Below are 22613 nucleotides of genomic sequence, written 5' to 3' on the forward strand. Positions count from 1 at the left end.
TATTTATAAATAAAGAATGTTCTGTGGCCCTCAGAGCCCCCTGGTATACTAAGGGGTTATTCACCGCATAGGCTGTTATATTCCAGTGTTTTGGCTATTTATTTTATTTTTCTTTGAAACAATTTTGATATTACAACATGCAGGGCCACCCTGAGCTATTATTCTGGTGCTGTATTGCCAACTGCACATGACAAAATTTAGTATATATATTTTTCTGATTATTTTTTTGGAACCTAAATATTTTATTTTCTGTTAGTTTATTCCTTCAAACCTGCTAACACCTAAAGATGTCACTTTATTTTATAATGTCATTACACAAGATTAATCCTGAATTGATTGGAATACTGAGGTATACCTCACTCGTCCCCATTCTACCCCATTTTACTGTACTACACCAAAATGCTTTTAGAAGCCGCCTTTGTACACATACTACACTGTACTAAGTTGCTATTGATCTGCTTGATAGTTTTTCTACACAAAAGATAAAATAAACAGGTCACAGTTACTGACATAAATAAAAAATGGTAACTTATACGATTACACACATATAGTTGGCATCCTGTACTTAGAAAATTAGTAATAATAGAGAATAAAAATATATGATTTCTTAGATATCGCAAGTTCATATCAGACAAGATAAATTATTTTTCGTGAGAAATAATGACCTTTAGCTGTGTGCTTCAGAGGTCCCCCAGTTGGTGTTCCATGTATCCCAAAAATACTTTGTTGTTCCTAGGGTTAATGTGAAATGTTTTATATTGCACATTAGTGTGAAAGCACGTTAATGTAGAATTATATCGTTGTAAAAGTAGTATTTAAATTGAATGTAATAGAAGTCAAATAATATCTTAAGCTCACTGTTACATTGGTACTATTTTACATTAGATTATGTCCTACTATCTAATTCGTAGTGAATACCGTTTGAATTTATTTATTCTCATGAAATATGTGTGTGATCACTGAATGGTGGTGTATGCAAAGAAGTGATATCATCGCAATAGGTATTTTGTTTATTTGAAACCAGGAAACCCAGGATGTATGAATGTATATGAATGTACGAATGTACAATAGTATTTTATAAACAAAATATCAAAAACATCAGACATATCACGAACAACAGAATGTCTAAAAGAATCAAGTAAAATTGAAACTGCATAAACAATTTTTTAAAAAGTCACAGAAGGTCTGCTTATATTAAAAATATTTTTATTGAATCGAATGTTCTCGTTCGAAGAATAGGCACTGTGGTATTCTTGCACATTAGTAAAGGTTATTAAAAGTTTGTTTGTTTTTATTTTTTGTACACTAATCAAATCTACATCATTGGATTGGCAGCGTAACCAAAAGTATCTAGGTTCGGGAAGAGTCTAACTAGAAAGTTATTTAGAATTTTAAATGTACCGTAATTGTTCTCAAAATTTGTTAACAATAATATATTTCACGAGAATCTAAACTGAGGTACTCGAAACTTAGTGTATAAATTCCTGTTTAGTATAAGTGTTTTCGAAAATACTGCTTCTAGAGAAGGGAAGTTTGTTTATTTGTAACATTTTCAATTCTCAATTTGTATTCACAAAACGGTAAGAATAATAAAATTATGTAGAAGTGTTTCAATTCATTTAGCATAATAGTACTTGTGTGGATCTGGAACATTATCAGTCAGTTTGACTCAAATGCATTTTCTAACGACAGGAGGTTGTCTTCGTTTTAACAAAGAATAACAATTGCACATGTTCAATAAATCTGAACGTAATTATCACTTTTAACGGAGACGGAATTTTTTCATTTCATTTAAATTAAAACATACATCGCAAAGGAGGAAAGTGTGTTGTAATGTGGCATTCCAATATTTTTCACAAACTCTTTCTTCCTGTGAAAAAAATGGATAATCCAGCTAGTTCAATTTAATTAATGATTTATTTTAATTAACCACCTGTTTCGACATAGCCATAATCAATCACAGGACGTTAAACTAAGATTTATTTTTTTTGTTGCACTAGTTGCTTACTATAGTGTTGCAATCGTGCATAACACGCAATGAAGTCGTTACATTCTTTATTTTGGATTTATCGACTCTTTTCCAATAAATATTTCTTCGTTGCTGTAGCTAATGTTGCTCCATACGTCGTCCCAAACCTTCTAACAGAATACTCATTGTAAAGGCTTCACTTGCTTTGGGGAATTCCTTCTGCCGTTGGAAAGAAATTTTGAATGTAATCAAAATTATATCAACAATTTTATTTCACGCATACATTTCTGAAAGAAACAATGGTATGATCTAATGTTTTCCTCAAACTTTGGTTTCCCACGATTGAAGTATGATTTTACTGAGTTTATACATGTTTTCCTATGGGTTTTCTTTTAAATCAAGTGTATCATTTTACTATCTAGGGAGAAAGTTGTATCAAACAGACTATCAAATTAGAATAGATATGAAGACGATTGGAATCCTTATTTATAGGACGCTACGTGGGGTGAGCATTAGTTAGGTGTCATGCAAAATCGAACCTCATTTGAATGTAATTTCCATAAAATCATTTGATTCGCTTTTCTTATAGGGAAGTTATTCCTATGCTAATATGTTCGTATTGCAGCTTCTTAGGGACACTTGTTCTTACTTTTCACGGCAGTTGCTGACTGTAATACGAACAAAGATTATTCACAAATCTTCGAACTTAGGGTCTACCAACTTTCTCAATCTGAGAATATCTTTGAAACATAGATGTAGATTTCAATTTATAAACCCAATTGAAGTTTTATTTCATATGTACGATGAAGAATCAAATTTCATATTTAGACACTAGTTGTTGAAGGCAGAAACTGCTATGGTTCAATACACATGCCTTCGAGAAAAAGAAGAAAGATAAGTCATGTTGTTTCGGGATGTTTCTGGATATATATAAATTATCTTGCTTTGGGTAGACTATAATTGAAAAGGTTTTTTGTTAGTAAGCTGTAAATATGCAAAGAAAATGTTAAATACATAGATATTATCCTACCGACTGCGCCAATTGTTAATCTTTAACTTTCTATTTATTCTGTTTACCACATTTTTGTTATTAAAATATAAAATCAGCTTACCGTAGAATAATATCTATGTATCTAACATTTTCTTTGCATATTTACAGCTTACTAACAAAAAACCTTTTCAATTATAGTCTACCCAAAGCAAGATATATATCCAGAAACATCCCCAAACAACATGACTTCTCTTTCTTCATTTTCTCGAAGGCATGTGTATTGAACCATAGCAGTTTCTGCCTTCAACACTAGTCATACAAGTTAGTGAAAGTTACAGATCACCTTAGAACGTTTTCGTTTCCGGAACTAAATCTGGGTACATTGCCCATGGCAAATATTCTTCTTAAATTGCCTAGCCTCTACTCAGAATATAATAAAGCTGCAACCACTAAGAGAACCTAAAGTGAATTTACCAATTCTGAACTACCAAAACTCATTGTACACCATTATTAAACTATTTTATTATGTGCCAAGCAGCTTCTATGCATCTTTTTTCTCATTGCAACAGATCAAAATTAGTTTTTGAATCTGCACGACTATTACAATCTAGTCAACATAATGCAACTGTACCACATAATTAATTAGCTCATATGAAGTTTGAACTCATAATTACTCAAGATACTTCTCATTTTTGGTAATTAAGACCTTCGATTTAATTAAGTTGGCCAAGTAACTTGCTGCATCATATAGCTTATTTAACGATTAATGTTTACCTACAGCTTTCAAACTAGACTTTATTCTTCATCGAAAATTTATTTTGCATCAACCAAAAATAAGTGATTAATTGGACCTATGCTAATATTGAGTTCTGTATTGTTCGTTTTAATTGGCTATTTGTTCCAATATCCAGAAACGTATGTTCCAAATAGAGTGTATATTCTTCATTAAAGGTGTGATTTACTTTTAATCAAAGTTCCTGAAACTCCACTAATAACAACCAGTAAAACCTTTGCGTCCGGTGGCAAATCGAGACTAGTTCAGTGAGATTAAACCTGTCAAATTATCAAAGCAGTGAGTTGCTTATTAGAATGACACATCTTTACCGCTTATGTGTTTATTCCTAATGTTTTTCCATTTTGTGTCGCTTGGTTTAGTCTATGAATATTATAATTGACCATCGTTTTAATAGTAAAACATAGCATGCTTTTCGTTCACTGTCATTCACCTAGTCACCTATCCGAAATAAAATAGTTGTTATTTTGTCTTTCTATTACACGCGCGGAAATGTATCCTCGGAAGCAAAAAAATCATTGAAGTTTCTATTTTTCTGCTCACCTAGCAATCGACGTTTCACTTGCAAGGAATAAAGGAAGAGAGGTTACATCTGACACATGGACACTAAGCAGAAGAAGCTATTTGATGAAATGTGGTTGTTTTCGCTGAGTTCTTCATTTGAATTTCGCTCTTCCATAAAGAATAGTCATCTCAAAGATATATTCATCGTTTTCTCCCTATGATATGTTCTACCTATGAGTCATATCAGACACCCTTACAGCAATGTGTACAATACTTCTATCAAGCAACCACAGACTTCAGGCGGGTACATCCCAGACAAGACGAATTGTTTCTACATAAACAACGTTATCATAATAGTTGCTCTCTAAGGCCAGAGAAACAACCTTTGTTGAGGTTACCGAAAATAGGTTTCTTTATCCAGTTTCGCTTATAATATTGTTAATTGGGATCACGATATAACATATTCCTTATTTGGTGGTATAACTGAGTATAAAATGAATCACTAACAACCACATAAATTCAGTGTAAATGGTGAAGCTATAAAAATTCAGTAAGAACCCTTAGATACTACAGTGAGCTAATTAGATATATTGCTATCAGATTTACCACCAAAATACTTTCTTCTCTTAAATATAAAAATAATAATTAGAGGAAAAATTAGCCGATAATTTGCCTTTTATCGCAAAATTAGAAGAACAACGAGTTGTTGAAATGAAAGTGATAGCACTGAATTACATCAATAAAGCTTTCTGAAGATTATGAAATCTTAAACTAAAATTTAACGCAAAGTTTATTTTTTCGAGCCGGCACTTCGTGTCGCCTTCATTTCGAATTATGCCTTTTATTAAGTGGCCAGTGAAGCCTCCAACTCCTGCTTGTACGCAAATGATATTAAGATTACTACGTATCCTTTTTTCCTTATTGACTTCCTCTGTGCAGGCACAACTATTTGAGGAATTCGATTAACTTCATTTTTGATGACCAATATTCTATTTGGCTTAGTATTTTTGTGATAAGGTTGAGGTTTTGTAGAAACTGCGATTGCTGATAGGTCAGATATGTTTGATGATACATGGACATAGTTAATATTTGAAGGCAGAAAATCGATATCCGAAAAAAATATTCCAGCTTCATATGTGAGATTCGAATTCTTTGAGTGCCCTTAACCATCTTTGTGTTTCCTGCTCTTATTCATTGCTGAGGAGTTTCATCAGAACTACATCAAACGGCTACAAAAGATTAGATAGTGAGGCATCATCCATAGCAAAATAAAACAAATGTTTGTGGTATAGTTCATTATATCTACGTTGTTTGCGTCACTACCATGATTGTCAAATATCAAAAGAACCATATTGTCATTTGATACTTTGCTTAGTACTAGAAATTTTCTGAACTATCTGAAGAAAATTTCTATCGGTTTCATGAACTTCCGCTCAAAATCCAGAAAGCAGACCTAGCTCAAATTCTTTCTGCACTATTCTGTTACGAAAATTAGCATAGAAGCCCCAGCTCCTGAGAAACATAAACCGGCTGTCGTCGTTTGTTATCGCTGACTGGAAGTCAACTCCCTAACCTGATATATTCATTTTGCTGCAACGGCCTTAGTGTGTCTTTCCAGGTTAAGTTATTCTTCTTTCGTCACAATTATGTATTTTCTTTGCAGTCAAATTGTGGTTATCCACAATTATTATTAAAAATTGTACATATCAAAAAATACTAACGTGCGATCTATTGAATCTCATGATTCATCATCAGACGTTGTTTCGAGTTCTCTGATGCTTAGTTCTGTATACCTCTTTAAGGACAATTGCTTCTAGTCTTCACTTACCATTTGTCTCTTTTTATTGAATAGATGACGTGTATTAAGTCTTTCTGCCACCTGAAACGCAATTGACAGCTATCTTTCAATGAAAATCCAAACAATATGCTTTCCAATTTTTTTTAGATGATTAACAAACTCTTGAACTTGGTTACTGTTAATACTGTTGCAAGTTTCCCTTTACGTTTCTATATAAGCCCTACTAGTGTTTCGTTCTTCTCACATCTTGACATAACTTAGAAACGAGACTTTTAGAACACTCTACTCTTGCAAATCTGTTTTAGTACTATGTCTTTTTTCGTAACTGATTCTGCAGCCTGCTGCGTATTTTTCTCTGACCATTCTGGGTAATATGTTATCTTCTTAAACCCCTTGTTATATGTAAGGAAGGAAACAATAGGAAACTTGAAGGTAACCCGGAAAACGGAAGGTATCCAGTAAAAAAAAAAAAAAAGGAAACTAATATACATGTAAAACTATACCATATCATAAAGAGTATGGAGTGAATCCTATTTAGTTCTGCCTCAGACTGCTCTACCATTGTTAATTACGCATAGCTCCGTTCAATTACGCCTGAAACTGCTCAGACCTCTCTCTCATACTAAACTGCCATATTGGAGCATGAACCATATATTATCAAAGTATCATAGATTAGAAAAGTGTTACTTTAAACAATAAAATTTACCTTTGCAAGGAAGATGTCGCCGAACTACAAGGAATTCAATAATAGCCCTCTAGTCTGGCACACACACTCCTACTATCGAAAATAGCTTGTTGTCTCTTGTTAGTTCCAGAGACTCTGGATTCCTGGCACCCCTTCACACAGAATTTAACACTGTGTTCCGTTCCGCTCTTTGGTTCCGTTCTGCCTCGGGATCCCCTAATTTCAAGAATATCATTGTAGGTAAAAGTTCGTTTTACACATTTCAATATACAAGAGAGCGGCTCGAAAAAATCGAAGTCTCTTAGATCTTTTTGAGTCAGCGCGGAAAAGCTGTGAACTCACACCATTAAAACTGTGCAAAATCTTACAGCTCTGAATTGATATCTTCTGTCCCCACAATAGGCCTAAAATTCCCCAAATCGAGCTAAAAATTCTTAAAATACAAAAATCAATAAATAATCAGAAATTCAGTTGATCAGTTTGCGGCAGTGCTTAAAATTTACTACGTTTAACAACACCTGCACAAAATTTTGAAATTATAAGTTAATATCTTCTGCCGCCTCAGCGGCCCCGAAATTTGAAAATTGAAGGCAAATTTTAGTGTAAATTCTCGTTATACTTAAATCATTTTAATGCGAACAGAAAAAGAACCTATGGCGCACGGCAGCAGACACTTTTTTCTGCCTTTCAAACAAGCAAATCAAAAAAAGCATTGTTGCCAGCGGCGTGCCGTCAAGGGGACTAGGGGACTAGGCTAGTCCCCTGGCATTTTAATTAAAGTATTTTGTGATAAATATGTACCGTAGAAAACGAAAACATTGTATTTCTCTATTTTCGTAAAATAACACTATTTCAATTGTTCAGACACAACTATAGTCAGCGCCCGTATGCTGGGTGCGACAGCGAAGTGGAGATCGGGTTTTAATCGGCTTTTCTCGGGGAAGGGAACAGGGTGCAGCCAGCTAGTCCTCATATTATGTTGTCTAAGCTCTAAGCACGGGCGTTCTGTCGTAAGCGAATTTAATGCTCGTTTGCTTTTTACACTTAATAGTTTTAACGCTATTAAATTTACAGCATTAATCTTGACACTTTAAGAAATCTAGTGAAGTGTGAACTTTTTAGATTATCAGTATATTTTGCAAATGACTCGAAGAATAAAGTATGGAAAGGGACTCGTCTGAGAAATCTAGTCCCTTGCAGCAAAGCGATGGCGCAAGCAGTGATATTACTTCAATGGTATAGGGAACAGTAGGGGTGGGGATCGGCCGTTTCAGTCTTGTATTCTGGACCATTGGATTCCTTAATTTTCAAGAAATGCAACAAATAATAACCAGTGGTAGAACACCTCCAAGCATTTCCATTTAGACAAAAATGAAAGATTATATTCATAATATCAAAACGGCTTATTTTGCTTCTTCAAAATAGTTAACTGCATGTAAGACAAGAAACAAACTGTATTGCTGGCCTTGTATTCTGTTCCACATAGAAAAGGACGTGTGGAATAATGATGGCTTTTGTGACATGAACAATTTTCACAAACCCAAGTTGCGCCAAAAAAAAAAAAAAAAAATGTTATTCACACCTGTCCACAATAACTAAATTGAAAACTTTCGGGAAACCAGAATTGATTTTCAATTGAGCAAGCAATGCAGAAGTTGATTCAAACCGAGAACTAATGAACCGATTGATTTGTTTTATGGCTAAACAAGAGCTATCATTTAGAAGTCATAACAAACAGGAAGATTCTGTCAATTAGGGAAATTATATTGAAGTAATTCAGTTACTTTCAAGTACGACACTAAATGGACTTGCAGGGGTGCCTGAAGAAAATTTTCTAGGGAGGGGCCCATCTCCATGGTTGCTATGTTGCGTCTGGTATTTCTGGTATTTAATATACGTGGTTTGCTATATTACGTATACATTTTCGTGAGCCAGAAAAAGGTCCGGGACCCACCCTGCCCTCTCGTTCGGGGGCCCATGTTGACTTGTCATCTTCACAGCATAGGAGTGTTTAAAGGAACATCAAACAGAATTCAGAATTATATTATTAAATGTGTGGGTGAGTAATTCTGGATAAAATTAAGTCAGAAATAACCAATACACTTTTTACAGCAATAATGTTGGACAAAACGACGGACATTGCAAAGATCTCTCAACATTCAATCGGTACGTGAAAGACGGCAATTCATGAAAGATTTATTTGTTTTGCAGATGTTACTAGTGATTGCACTGCGACTGCTCTAAGTGAGCATGCTTTCCAAATTCTCTTTTATTTTAATTGTAAGCAAAAGCTTGTAGCACTAGGCTATGGATGGAGCTGCCACATTTTCTGGACATTTGAACGGTTTACAATCTTTTGTGAAAAGGTGTTTGAGTGCACTCACCATACACTGCTATCATCACAGACTCAATCTCGTTGTTCCACAGTCTGTTAATCACATCAAGGAATGTAAAATATTTTTTAGAATAAGTGGCATTCCAAATTTCTTTTCATATTCATCGAAACGCTATAACGCGCTTGCTGAATCAGAAGTAACTAAGCGATTTCCAACGGTTGCCACTATAAGATGAAATTACAATTCCAAAATTGTGAATGCAGTAAATGAAAATCAAATAGAACTCTTACGGTATTCTGAGAACATTGTAGAAGATTCAGATAATTGCGACACCGAAGCTTTCATGACTACAAAAAAGAAAAAAAAAAGAAAAATATGTGTGAGTTATCATTGAAGGATTTCGATTTTGCATTTCTACTAAAAGTTGTCAGTCTTTTTTTTTTTTTTCGCGCACGGATATACTATTCAACATTCTTTAAAGTAAAACCTTGGATGTGAAATATTGCATCCAAAAAGTACAAAAGATGGTGTCTCAACTTAGAAATGCAAGAAACGATTTTGAAGACTTATAGAAAAGTAGAATTGGATGACAACGGGAACCTTCTAATAAAAGACATAACATAGATGACTCAACAGATTCAGAAATTAAATATGTGCGTCTCTTCAATGACATTATTTGTACTGTGATTTCAAGATCTCAGTGAGTTACAATTTCTTGAGCTGTTAGATTTAAAGAAATTTCAGTGCTTGAAATCTCGATTTCCTGATTGCTTGTTTCTGACCCTTAAATCAATTTACGGGAGTTTTTTTTTTTTTTAATTTTAACAATTTGCGGAGTGAATTAATATAGGTTTACAGAGTCTTAGATTTTTCAAATAAAACTGTGACTGAAATTATCCATTTCTTGAAAGAAAGAGGTTTGGTAGAAAAAGCGTTTAACGAAACATATAAATTGTGTTGTTTGGTGTCAACAATTCTAGTCAGGACTTCCATTCTACAACACACATTCTCTTCGAACCTAGTCCCCTGTGAGAAAAGTCACGGCACGCCACTGATTGTTGCTTTTATTTCTGCCGCCTAGTCGGCGCCTTTGTTGTGTGTGCTGGACTTGATTGTGCCATAAGAATTGGTTTCTGCAAATCGTAAACTGTTCTAACATGTTTAATTGCTAAAATAGTGTCCTTTCAGTATCGCGCATCTTTTAACGTGTAATTGCAGCCGTGCATGTTGCATATGTTATGTAATATTGTTTTCGAAGGAAATTGTGTTATAGTTTTGCGTATCTCATTATCACTTTTATAAAACAAAACATTGGTCAATATTAGAAATGGCAAATTCATTACAGTCAAAATTTTCACGTCAAAAAATATTGGAATGTCTTACTTTTTGTGCACCATAGGATTTTGTACGCATGCTGCCAACGGACGAGGACGTAATAAGATGTTGCGCTCATGAAAGATGGCGTATTGTGTCCGAATCTGATGGGAACAAAGAACCACGTTTTACAGTTATTGCAGAAAGTATTGCGTTGAAGATTGAAAATTTATACTTCGATGCATGGATTTCTTCAGTTTCACATAAGACTGTTTGTGATATGATAAACACATATCATGGAAAATATAGTTCAATTATGAAAAATATAAAACGTGTTGAAGAAGAAGCAGAACTGCTCGGGAAAATGTGGAGAAGTTTAAAATGGAAGCAAAAAGACTGTTTGACATATCTGCTTGCAAATCTACGAATTCTTCAGAGTGTATCTGTCCAGAAGAAAGCAAAGTACCTGTAAACAAATAGGCGTTCCTCACTGACCAAAGAACTGAAAGAAACATGTTCATTGGGAGTGCTGATGTTCAAGAAACAAAACGGCTGAAGAAACGTCAAATCCGAAAGAAAGAGGAGTCTATACCTTTGGCGAAAGAAACGCCTGCTGCTCTCATTCAAGCTATTCAGTAGAGTGTGAAGACGAAACTGTATTATATGATGTGATGGAAATGGAAACTGAGGAAGACCAGCTGGACACCAAGGACGACGCGTCTTACACATTTACAAGCAACTCTTCAGCATTCCTATTGAGTGGAAATATGCGTTTAAAACTGGAACATACAGCTCTTGTCATGCAAAAGTATGGTGTGTCCAATAGAGCCACGGCTGCAATTACATCGAGTGTTATGTAAGATTTGGGTTTAATATAGGATTCAACATCAGCATCAGATTCAACACAATGTACAATCCGCGGCAAAAAAAACCCTGCAACATGATCATATAAATTTATTGTGAATTGACGAAGTCTTTTGCTCCAAAATAAGTGTGCACGGGAGGAGGCCGAGGTTTATCCTGGCGTGATTCGTTCCACTTAGACGTTATGTTCATTCCCTGTGCTGTTAGGCGTAGTTTCACATTAAACTTAAATTCTCATGTTGCAGATTTTTTGCCGCGGATTGTACAATTCAGGATTTAGAAATTGTTACAAGAAAATTCCAACAGTAGAAGTTATTACGTTGACCATGTTTCGAATATGTAAACAGTTCTCTAATCTTATCTTACGTGCCCGTAGACTAACCATTATGAGAGGGACGGTGGCACAGTGGTAGCGCTTACCTCCAGTAATTGGGTTCCCTGGTTCGATCCCAGATCAAGTAATCTTGTGGTGGACAACATCATGTCCGTGTCTTTTCTCGGGGTACTCCCGCTGTTTCCAGTTGTCTTTATCGTCGTTTCCCTTGTCTTAAAAGTCATACTCCTGGGACGTTAAACTGAAGTATTTCATTTCATTTCATTTTGCAAACTAGTATTAATTAATTAATATAACAATTATGATTTTGAGTATGTTGCTAACATAAGTAGATTTGTGTACCAATGTATACTGAAGTATAATGGAAAAGGACAAACAAATCTAGATTTTTTTTATACAAGACAGAAATTAATAAATGATCATAAATCTGAAAAGTCGTTAGATTTAAGATTGATAAAGTGCTGAACAATCGCAAAATCATGATAATTGTTGGAGTGGTTTCAAAAACACATTATAGTGGAGAAAGCATTGTTTCTGAACTCTACTAAATTATTTCAATGAAATCGTAACCATCTAAATAAGTTCCTCGTATATAAAAGACATCAACGCTTGTGAGGATGCTTAGAGCAGCTTGCGGAATGATATTTTGTATAAATCAATAATAATTATATCTTTACTTTCTGAAAGAGATTACCTGCAATCGAAACGTGGTTAAATCTCTTTGTCATCATGAGAAATGAACTTGCATTGAAGTAAGTGAATATCGTCAATATATTTAGTTACAATTGTCGACAATATATTTTGCTCTATATTCTGAGTAATAATGAGCTAATTAACGATTTTCTGACAAACATATAGCATTGAAGAAATGTAAAACACATTTAAAATTTTGATATATAATGATTTCTTACTAAGGAATAGATTGTTATAAACGCAACAATTTATTTTTTCCGAAACTGATGTATAATCATAGTAGGACTATTTATCCACATAATTAGTTCTGCAATTCTTCTAGTGAATGATTTTCATTTTCAGAACAGTTTTACACTGTGTCGGCAGGTTTGGTTTCAGGAGATTTTTGATGTGTATTAACTTGTAATATTTAAAGAATATTACTTTTGGTTTATTATTTTGTTTTGGTGAACTAGGCATATTTGGTTATATTCTTTGAAGTATTTTACTTAGAATTATTAATAAAAATAGGATGTTTTTCCGTAGCTTTATGAGGATATAACGAGACAAATAATGTTTTTATGACATCATTTTCTCCTTACTCTGTATCCGTAAAGTTCTGTACGACTTCTATTTTAAGCTTTGTATAAATAACGTAATTACAATACATTCTTAATGATGAATGTGCAATACAAGATCAATGAATAAATATAACTTGATTTCTTCTGCAATTATTTTTATTTAAACGATCATTTTCATTTCCACATGGTAGCACAGTTGAATTCATTTTGTTAAAGTACAAAGAAGTACTGTAGCTTTAAAATAATTACCTACATCACTGGTTCCCAACCTGTGTGTCGCTAAATTTAAGAATTTAAGAATCCCGAAGCATTAAATAGCTGAAACAAATTTAAATACAGGCTGCAAGAAGCACAGCCTTCAATGGCTGCAGTAATACTTAGTACTACACAGTCATCGGGCACGTATAGTCTTAGATTATTTTGTTTAGTTACAATAACATTATTGAAAAATACCGAATTAAGTTGCGATGTTGTAGGCGTTCAGTAACGTATATCGCCAGTCAAGAAAGGTTGGTAACCACTGATCTAGCTAATAAATGTCACAGTTTTATCTACAAGTGAATTAGCAAAGTACATTATAATCACTTAGGTATGAGGTGCATATTTCATCAATTTTGGTATAATCTCCCTTTGAAGAAGAGCATTTACATTACAGACCAGAAATTACCAAGGTTTAGTAGCCCCTTTGTAATCAGGTATTCCACGTATCAGTACATTTTGTATTCCACGTATATTTGGAGGTTCGTTGATCTTCACTGTTAGGTTCCGCCAATGCTCTGCCCAAGTTTTTAGTTTGCACAGTGTTTATCGTGAGTATCAGTTTCATTTCGGTATAATGTGTCCTGACTTCTAGCAGGTTACGTTTGCAAAATATTACAACTGTGTACACATACTACTGTAAAATACTATCGAAGCAAAGTTACAGTTCTCCAAGTTCTAATAAACTAATAATAATAATAATAATAATAATAATAATAATAATAATAATAATAATAATAATAATAATAATAATTAATAATGGATATAACCATATGACTCTCACTATATAGCAAACATTAAAAGTACTTTCTGGGAAAGGCAAAAACAGAAATTTCATAATGCGTGATTTCGTTATTGGGCTCTATTAATTTATAAGTCAATTAAATAAGTATCCAACGCTTTATTTCAATTTTGTACTACACTGAATTAAAAATAAGACTTTTCAATCAGAAGTTGCTAAAATAACGAAAGTTTTTTTACAGTCGGCCATTTATATTGTATGCACAAGTACGTAAATACTCGAAGAAATATTCTAATTATTTGCATTTTTATTAACGTGATTTATCTTTGGTCTTCTCGTTAAAACCGTACTGATGTCCTATAATTTGGTAAAATCGCTAACCGGTATGATCGTGGTTCTTAAGGTTTCTTATTAATGAGTGCCTACTGTATTTTGATGATTGATATTATCTTCTTGGTAAATGTAAACAAAATGGTTGTGTGTTAAGTAGTCGCTGCTCACAAATGTCTCATATGCCAAACCTAAAGCAGTCTTGTTGTCATGAAATTCAAGTGAGTACAATCTTGTGGCAGGATTTCTGTTAATTAAGTTGGGCCATCCACGTGAATGAACCACGGTAATGAAAAGTTGAATGAGTCTCTTCTAATGTCTTAATTATAGCTACTATCTTATATACTAATGTTACACGTAAACATGCAGAAAAGATTTATAAAATAATGATACATTCATTTACTAGTACTTTCGAAGAAGACAAAATTATCTTTCAGTATTATAACTATTTAAACATTCTAATTAGTTTCAATTACAGCATGCATGCGATACACTACATAATCATAAGCTTTCTGTATGTCATGATCGTGGCTTAAATATTGAGAGTGAAGGAAAACTTTAATTCTACACTAAAGATAATCACACTCTTCTAATGAGAACGTTGACACACAAGTATCCTGTAGTCACAGCTAGAACTCTAAAGTTAGGCATTATTGAACCAGAAACGCTACTGTGTTATTATTTAGTGTGACTTACACTATCAACATCAGTATATTTCGACTTGAATTACATTCATTATAATTTAGTATTATTTTCCACTTCACAAATGTTACATACACACATTACAGAGTATTCAACTCTTAACTTCGTGTAAAGAATTACTTTTCCTCATAACGACCATGATAAAAGTTGCAGGATAAATAATAATAAAATAAAATTACAAAGTTGAAAGTTCAACAGACATGCTCTTTCTCTACCAATTCATTGCAATAATACTCATGATACTTGCTCCTAGAAATGATCCGATAACACCTCCAAACAGAAAATGGAAAGAAAAAGTAAAGATATGTTATTTGCAGCGAAATTGAAAATTTCGTAAATACAAATACTGTCTACTACTATCTGAGAAGATAAGTTACGTAGAAGCTGTGCTACTTGTCTACACATTGATAACCCGTTTGCATTTTTTAAGAGCACATTGCTGTTCCCAATTGTGTTACTCGTTGCTGACATGAAACTCAAATTCGCATTATGCTGATAATACAAATTATAACTAATTTAAATTACTTACGGAAAAGAAAACGAAATACAAATAACCAATCCAAGAAGATAAACTTATGAAAACTAATTAATTTTGAGTGTCGCAGAGTATAAATGAAAGTTATAATTCTACTTAAAGAATCCCTAGCTGCCTAGTTCCAAATCGTTGTTAACGTTCCATGCACCCGTGAATTAAGGAAATGTGAGGCTTCATATTTAATAATATTCTCGTGTTTATGGAAAGAAATTAATTAGAAAATGAACAAAATATGTTAAGTTTTATTTATTTCCTTATTCACTTATGTATACGTCCGTGTGTTAGAGAAAGTGTGATTTGCTCATACATTTTTTTTCAAATTTCTTGTACTATAACCTTAATATTAATTCAACTTATATTTCCTATTGTGTGGATAACTTTAAAAAGTTATTACTTATGAGTTAATATTTGTATATAGTACTCAGGCATTCTGAAATTGATTATATTAACTATCGTGAGGAAGTGTGGAAAGCGGAAGCAATAAGTGTTTTGAACAGTGGCAGGGAGGAACATTTTTTTTGGGATGACAGGAATACACTAAATGCAAATCTCTTTAGGAAGAACATAAATTGACAATTACACAATTCAGATTTTTCTCCATCTGGAGGTGCATCAGTAATGTTCTCAGCTTCGTGTATCGCTTAGTATCATAGCCTAATATAGGCTATACAGCTAAACCATTCCCAGAATTTTGAGATTCTCAGAATAGAAGTGCGACATATTTCCCATTAATTAACTGTGTCAACAAAACGCAACATTGTACAAATGTACAGGAAATGCTATACGTAGGAAAAACTTCCTCGCGCTACTCTCTGGTAAGGACAAAGCACTGACTTCGACATATCAACTACGTTTAAAGGAATAATTAAATGAGTTAAAACCCATATATTCTAATGTTATTGTACCGTGCAATATTTGGGTGAAATACTGTTTCCCACAAGACTCTAGAAATTTATCGACTCATCTCGATTCTCGTCTCGAAAATAAGATTTCTGGTCTCGTCTCGTGTTTAAAAATTACTTCTTGCCTTGTTTTCGAGATGAAGCGATACATTTCTCATCTCGTGGCAACGCTACTTATATCACCAGTGTAATATCCTTTCTGGGTCCTTCACAAAAAAGTTGTGCTACATTAGAGGCCGTCGACATATTATGTAACGCTATTTTTGATCATTTTTACTCCCTATATCCCCCTTGTCACACTTCATAACGCATATTGAAACCCGTCCCTCTTTGGTTACCTAACGCTTTTTGATTTTTGTTTCTTCACCAATTTTGCGGGTTATTAAAACAACAATTTTTTTAATGGTAGAACTTTTTCATTACAAAATACTTACATTCTCAATATATTTGTAATCATTTTCACAAACAAATCAAAGTATTAAAGAATGGTAGTACCAGTGGCGGCGGTTGGACGTTAAAGTGGGGGGGGGGGCAAGGCATGATCTGAATATTTGTATATCAATGTTAGTTTTCCTAGTTGCTTGTAACACTTTGTTTGACGAAAGGTTTTATAACTATTAGGATATTTTCTTTTTCAGTTAAAATACCGTGTATCGTGTTTCATATTTTATTAAGTAAATTGATAAGAGCAACGCACGTAGATACTAGCCCCTTGTAGTCTTAAACAATGAAAGTGCAAGAAGAGATTTGATACCTTGTTCATGAACATCTTAAAGTTCTGTCTGGAAAATTGTGTGATCAGATTAGGGGCCTATTTAATAACAAATTTGCAAAACACATAAATAGAAAGGATAATATTAATCAAATAATCATAGTAATGAATAATGAGGCTTGTTTTGCAAAAGTTATATTGAAACTGGGAGTTAATGAATAACTTATATTTTTTACTCCCATGCATGCAGTTATATGGGTTATTATGCTCTTAGAAAGACAGTGAGTACTACAAGCATATGCTACGACATTTAAAGAAATACTTTTGCAGCTTCCCGCAACATATTCGTTGCCATTAGGTACAATTTTCACTTTCTTGGAATACATCAAAACTCAACAATACTTAAGTTAGAGTTACTCTACATTCCAGTTATACAAAATAATCCTAAAACCTAGAATTATGTTGAATTCAATATACTTATTGTGTATGTGCACCCCTAAAATCGTATATTACACTGTAAAACGATGGTAAATGTAGAAGTTGTTTCTTATCACTCTCTTTTTAGTTAATATTCCTTACTGAGCTCCTTCGTGACTAAGCGGTTAGCGCACGTGACATTGACGTGGGATACTCAGGTCCGATTGTAGGCGGGACCTCATGTGGTTTGGATTCCACGTTAATCATTAGGTCCACGTCTCATATAGCCTCGCTACTGAGCGGGATGTTAAACTCAAAAAAAAAAAAATCAAATCAAAATATTCCTTACTATTAGAAAGAAAAAAAGACACTTTAGGAACCGTCGATTTTTGTGCAATTAAAGAATAACTTGTGAAGGACTTGACTTTTTTTTTTTTTGCGAAAGGTTATCTCAATTAGTTCCAAAGCGGCTGACTAATATATCGAGTCCTTGTTAGAAGAAATGAAAGTACGCTCGAATTGTGGCGCTCTAATAGGTTAATTTTTGGGCCACTTTTCGTGGTAATTAAAACGCAATTCCTGTAGCTTTCTTAACTCCATGGAAAGACCACCAATACGTACTCACGGAACGGCAAAATATTTTATGCCACCGTTTTTATTCTATGAACCAATAATACATAGAAAACTTTATATTTCCAAAGGAAACTATATACATTAGTGGATCATTTCAAAAAAGTGGGGGGGACAACTGCCCCCCTTTGCCCCCGCCTAATCGCCGTCCATGGGTAGTACTGTAATAATATTTTGTCCCCCATAAGGTTGTTTAATTAACCAGTTTTAATTCTTCGAAATTGCATATTGTTGTTTTTCCAAGAAGATCAAATCCATCCTTTTAGGTCACCGATTGGCAAGGAGAAAATTCTACCGGAGTATGTAGGTGAAAGAGGATCTAAATAACTGACATCGATCTCATTTTCCGGAATGCAGGATGCTTCGTGTATTTGAAATTCGGCAGTGGCAATGATGAAAACAAATTATTTTCCTCGTCGACCACAAATTCGAAGTAGTTACGCAACACGAAGGAGCAGGTAATCTTCGAGAACAAGCTTTGAGATTCTTTGGACTTCAGTTTACCTCTTTTAAAATTATTCGTGTCCTAAATCAGTGCCAAAACCCTGAGAAACTATTTTATTGGAAATATTTAAATGCGAATGTAAAAATAATAATAATATTAATAATAATAATAATAATAATAATAATAATAATAATAATAATAATAATAATAATAAATAAATAAATAAATAAATAAAATAAAATAAACAGTACGAGATGAATATCTCACGAATTAGGTTTTTATTATCTTATATTGCTCCAAATCGTTGTCGTTCCATTGCGAAAAATACTATTTCACGAAAAAGAGTTTCTTCTGTTTCACATGCAAAATCCCTTAGAAGAATATATAGGGTTAGTTATTAAAATCTAAAGTTTCAAAAAAATATTTTCACAAATAGCGATGCGAGTGGGAACGCGAGAACATTTTCAAGCGTTAGTTACGATCACTAACAACTAACTTCAGAAAAGCCACTGCAGTAAATGCAATGCTGCGATAGCCAGAAAATGGAAAAAATGAAATGAAATGAAATTTTTCAGTTTTACGTCCCACTGTTATGCCGGTTAGGCTAAAGGAGACGGTGATTATGAGAAATGAATGAAATGGTGGAATGAAGATAGTGGGAGGAAACGGGAGAACCCCGAGAAAACCCACGCACACGGTGTTTGTCCACCACAAAGTTCACTTGGCGGGGGCTGGGATCGAACCCGGGACCCCAAGCACCAGAGGTGAACGCTCTACCAGTGAGCCACCGCGGCCCCCAGCCAGAAATTGAGTTGAATTGTATTTTAATACATGAAGAGTTCGTCACCAGTCATGCCGATGTCTAATAGCGTCTTCAAATTCCTTCTGCACGATTCAATTTATATAGGACACATGTTCCGGCAATTTCCCGAAACAATAGAAATATTTATTTACTTATAAAAGAAAGAAAAGAATTGAATAATATCTTTTGTTTAAAGCCTTGCATCAGTAAAATGGGTTCAATCATACAGTTCATTAGCTGTGGATGTGATATGTGTAATTTGTAAGGACAGTACATAAACATTTCACCCCTTTATACATAACCACTTCGGAAATGGTTGGGTAAATGGAAAGCTCAGCTAACACGTATCCCATAATTTTCAAGGCCACATTTCTTGGGATAAAAATGTTTGCTCCAAGGTCCCACGAAGGGTCCCAAATGACGTCCAACTCAAAAGTTTCAAATGGCAAAGGGTGTTAAATAGCACATTGTTTGAAAGCTGTTGTGAAATGAAAGAACATTTGACAAGTCTCGACTCTCTACGACTACTCTATACAAAATGGCGGTGGGTCAAAATGTGAACAAGAACTTAATTGAAAAGTCCACTGCTACCCCTATAAATCGGAAACGGTGAGACAAATGTGAAAACAGGGAAGGACATGTGGTATTATTTTCAAAGTACAACGATTTATAGGGGTAGCAGTGGACTTGTTCTAGGGCCCCCATAGGATCCCAGGTGGATCCAACAGAAAAGTTTCAAATGGCAAGGGGGTTAGGTACCACATCGTTTGAAAGTTGTTGTTAAGTTAAATGAAAGAAGATGGAGCAAGACTCGACTCTCTACGATAATCCTGTGCAAAATGGCGGCGGGTCAAAATGTAAACACAAACAATTGAAAAGTCTATGGCCACACTGAATCCGATGGTCGCTTGAAACCCATGTCATTCACAAGAGTAAAAGTCTAAATATATATTTTCTCTATTATGTATATAGAAACAATAGGAAGACTAAAGAACAATTTAATTTCGATTCACTTTAACTATTATTTCATTCCGTAGCAACACATGTAACCTTTATTTCGTCTCTGTTCTCTCGATATCATTTACGTAAATATAACCAATATGTGATGAACACTCAATTCTGACTTCCTATTCATACTAATAAACAAAAGTTGGATATCTTCGAGTGTTTTTCTAATTTTATCATACGTAGTTCATACATAAAGGATTTGCTAAACCAGTCAGGTTGGGGACTCTATTGTAACGTATTCGTGATGGTTATATTTGTATGTTATTCGTCGGTTTGATCAAAATATTTTAAGCAATACAAAATATTTACAAAAAGAAAAAAAATCGTTCATTTACAAGACTGACGAACAGTGCCAAACCAGTGCCAAACAGTACATCGAGCTGCATCAAACTTTTATTTGGTTTCGTCACAATATTCCAAGAAACAGCACATTTACATATAAACTCATTTTTCACGCTGCGAGAAATATTGGACTACTGATGATACTCTTTGATATTTTGTGAATATCTACCATTGACCATAAACGTAAATACCACATTTCGCTTCTAAAAAAACCAGTGGTTTGAGGTGGAAATGCGTTCAATACATAGTTCAGAATTTTGAACTCAAGATGTCACTTTTTAAACATTTAACATCGTTTCGTCACCTCCTGATTAACACTCATTCCAAATATGCTTTTCCTAGCTCCAGTAGTTTTATATGCCCACCCTCTCGACATAAGTTTTAAGCGGCCATCTTGGATTCAATGTCGCCATATTTTTTTCAATTAAGCTTTTGTTTATATTTTGACCCGCCACCATTTTAAACAAGGTTGTAGTAGAGAGTCGAGACTTACTCCATCTTCTTTCATTTAACAACAGCTTTCAAACGGTGTGCTACTTAACCCCCTTGCCATTTGAAACTTTTCAATTGGACTCCACCTGGGACCCTGCTGGGCTCCTAAGACAAGACGTTTTAACTTAAATCGTTGTATTTTGGAAATAATGCCACAGATGTTTTTCTGTTTTCACATTTGTGTCACCGTTTCCGATTCATAGGGATGGTCATGGACTTTTCAATTAAGTTTTTGTTTGCATTTTGACCTGCATTTTATAGCTCAAAATTCAAGTCCTTTGAAAAATGGACGTGTTTTTGCGTTTTCTTATATTCGCAGTCGTTTCACAGATATATGGGGTGGCAACGGACTTCATGGACACGAAATGTGAACGTCGATCATTTTGGATGGGATCAACATAGAGACTTGAAACTTTCGGCAAAATATTTCTCCTGTCGAGACTTTTCCATTGATATATTACCCGACCACTTTGCCATTTAAAATTTTCAAGTTGACCCCACGTACCCCTATATGGAGGTGTCTGGAGTGGACCTTTTATAGCTCAAAATTTAACTCCCCTAAAAAATGATGGACATGTTTCTGCGTTTTCTCATATTCGCAGTCGTCTCCCAGGTGCACGAAGTGACAACAGACTTTATAGACACCCTATATATATATATATATATATATATATATATATATAGGATTCTTAGTACTGGCAACAAAGGTATATCTTGAGAAGTAGAGTAGACATGGCGCAAGATAACTTTGCACTTTGAAACCGTTGCTTCCCGAGCGAGTGAGATGAAAATGAGAGGAAATGGTTGATCCTACGCATGCGCAAGATATGTTGCCAACCGCGATTATCCAAACTTCTCAGTAGTAGATTTTTTTTTAATAGTTTGTTTATTACTGAATGTTTGCCTCTTTGCAAAGCATCACACATCCTCCACTGCTTTTGCAACTGGACTGGTACAATTGACAACAATAGACCGTCGTTTGCTCTTAGACTTCTGATCGTAGTACTGCTCTCGAGTTTTTTAAAAAGATCTTTCATCTTCCATATCATAGCGTTAATTAACCAAAGTATAAGAGAATTTGAAATCAATTATTAAAATTAAGAATAACTGAACGTATCAAACACCTGAACGTGCCGGCATAAAAAAAGGGTAAAGAACTCATACAAATACATCCACACAAACCCAGATATTAACACACAAAAGAATAGATACACATAGTATTTTAGTTCTACAAATCACAAAAATTCTGATTTATATGCACCACTCTAACACAATGCTAACAAGGGAACCTTCCGAAAATGATAGTTGCAGTGAAAGATGTGACATTGCCAATTGAAAGAGCTGTAACAGAGATGAGCATTCCCAAAAACTTAGCTGCCCATAGCAATAGGTGCAAGAAATACAAGGGGTGGAAGTTCGGAAAACAGCAAGGTTAAACAAGGGGAAAAAGTGCAA

At 34.2% G+C, this 22613-nt stretch overlaps 1 protein-coding gene across 2 annotated transcripts in view; it reads right to left on the reverse strand.

Moving 5' to 3' along the window:
* Positions 1-22613, reverse strand: part of LOC145690387 (uncharacterized) — a 354253-nt gene that overhangs the window by 296309 nt on the left and 35331 nt on the right. The gene's annotated exons all lie outside the window — the stretch shown is intronic.

Source organism: Thermobia domestica, chromosome 7 (assembly GCF_964235325.1).
Source record: "Thermobia domestica chromosome 7, izTheDome1.hap1.1, whole genome shotgun sequence".
Classification (NCBI taxonomy): Eukaryota; Metazoa; Arthropoda; class Insecta; order Zygentoma; family Lepismatidae; genus Thermobia; species Thermobia domestica.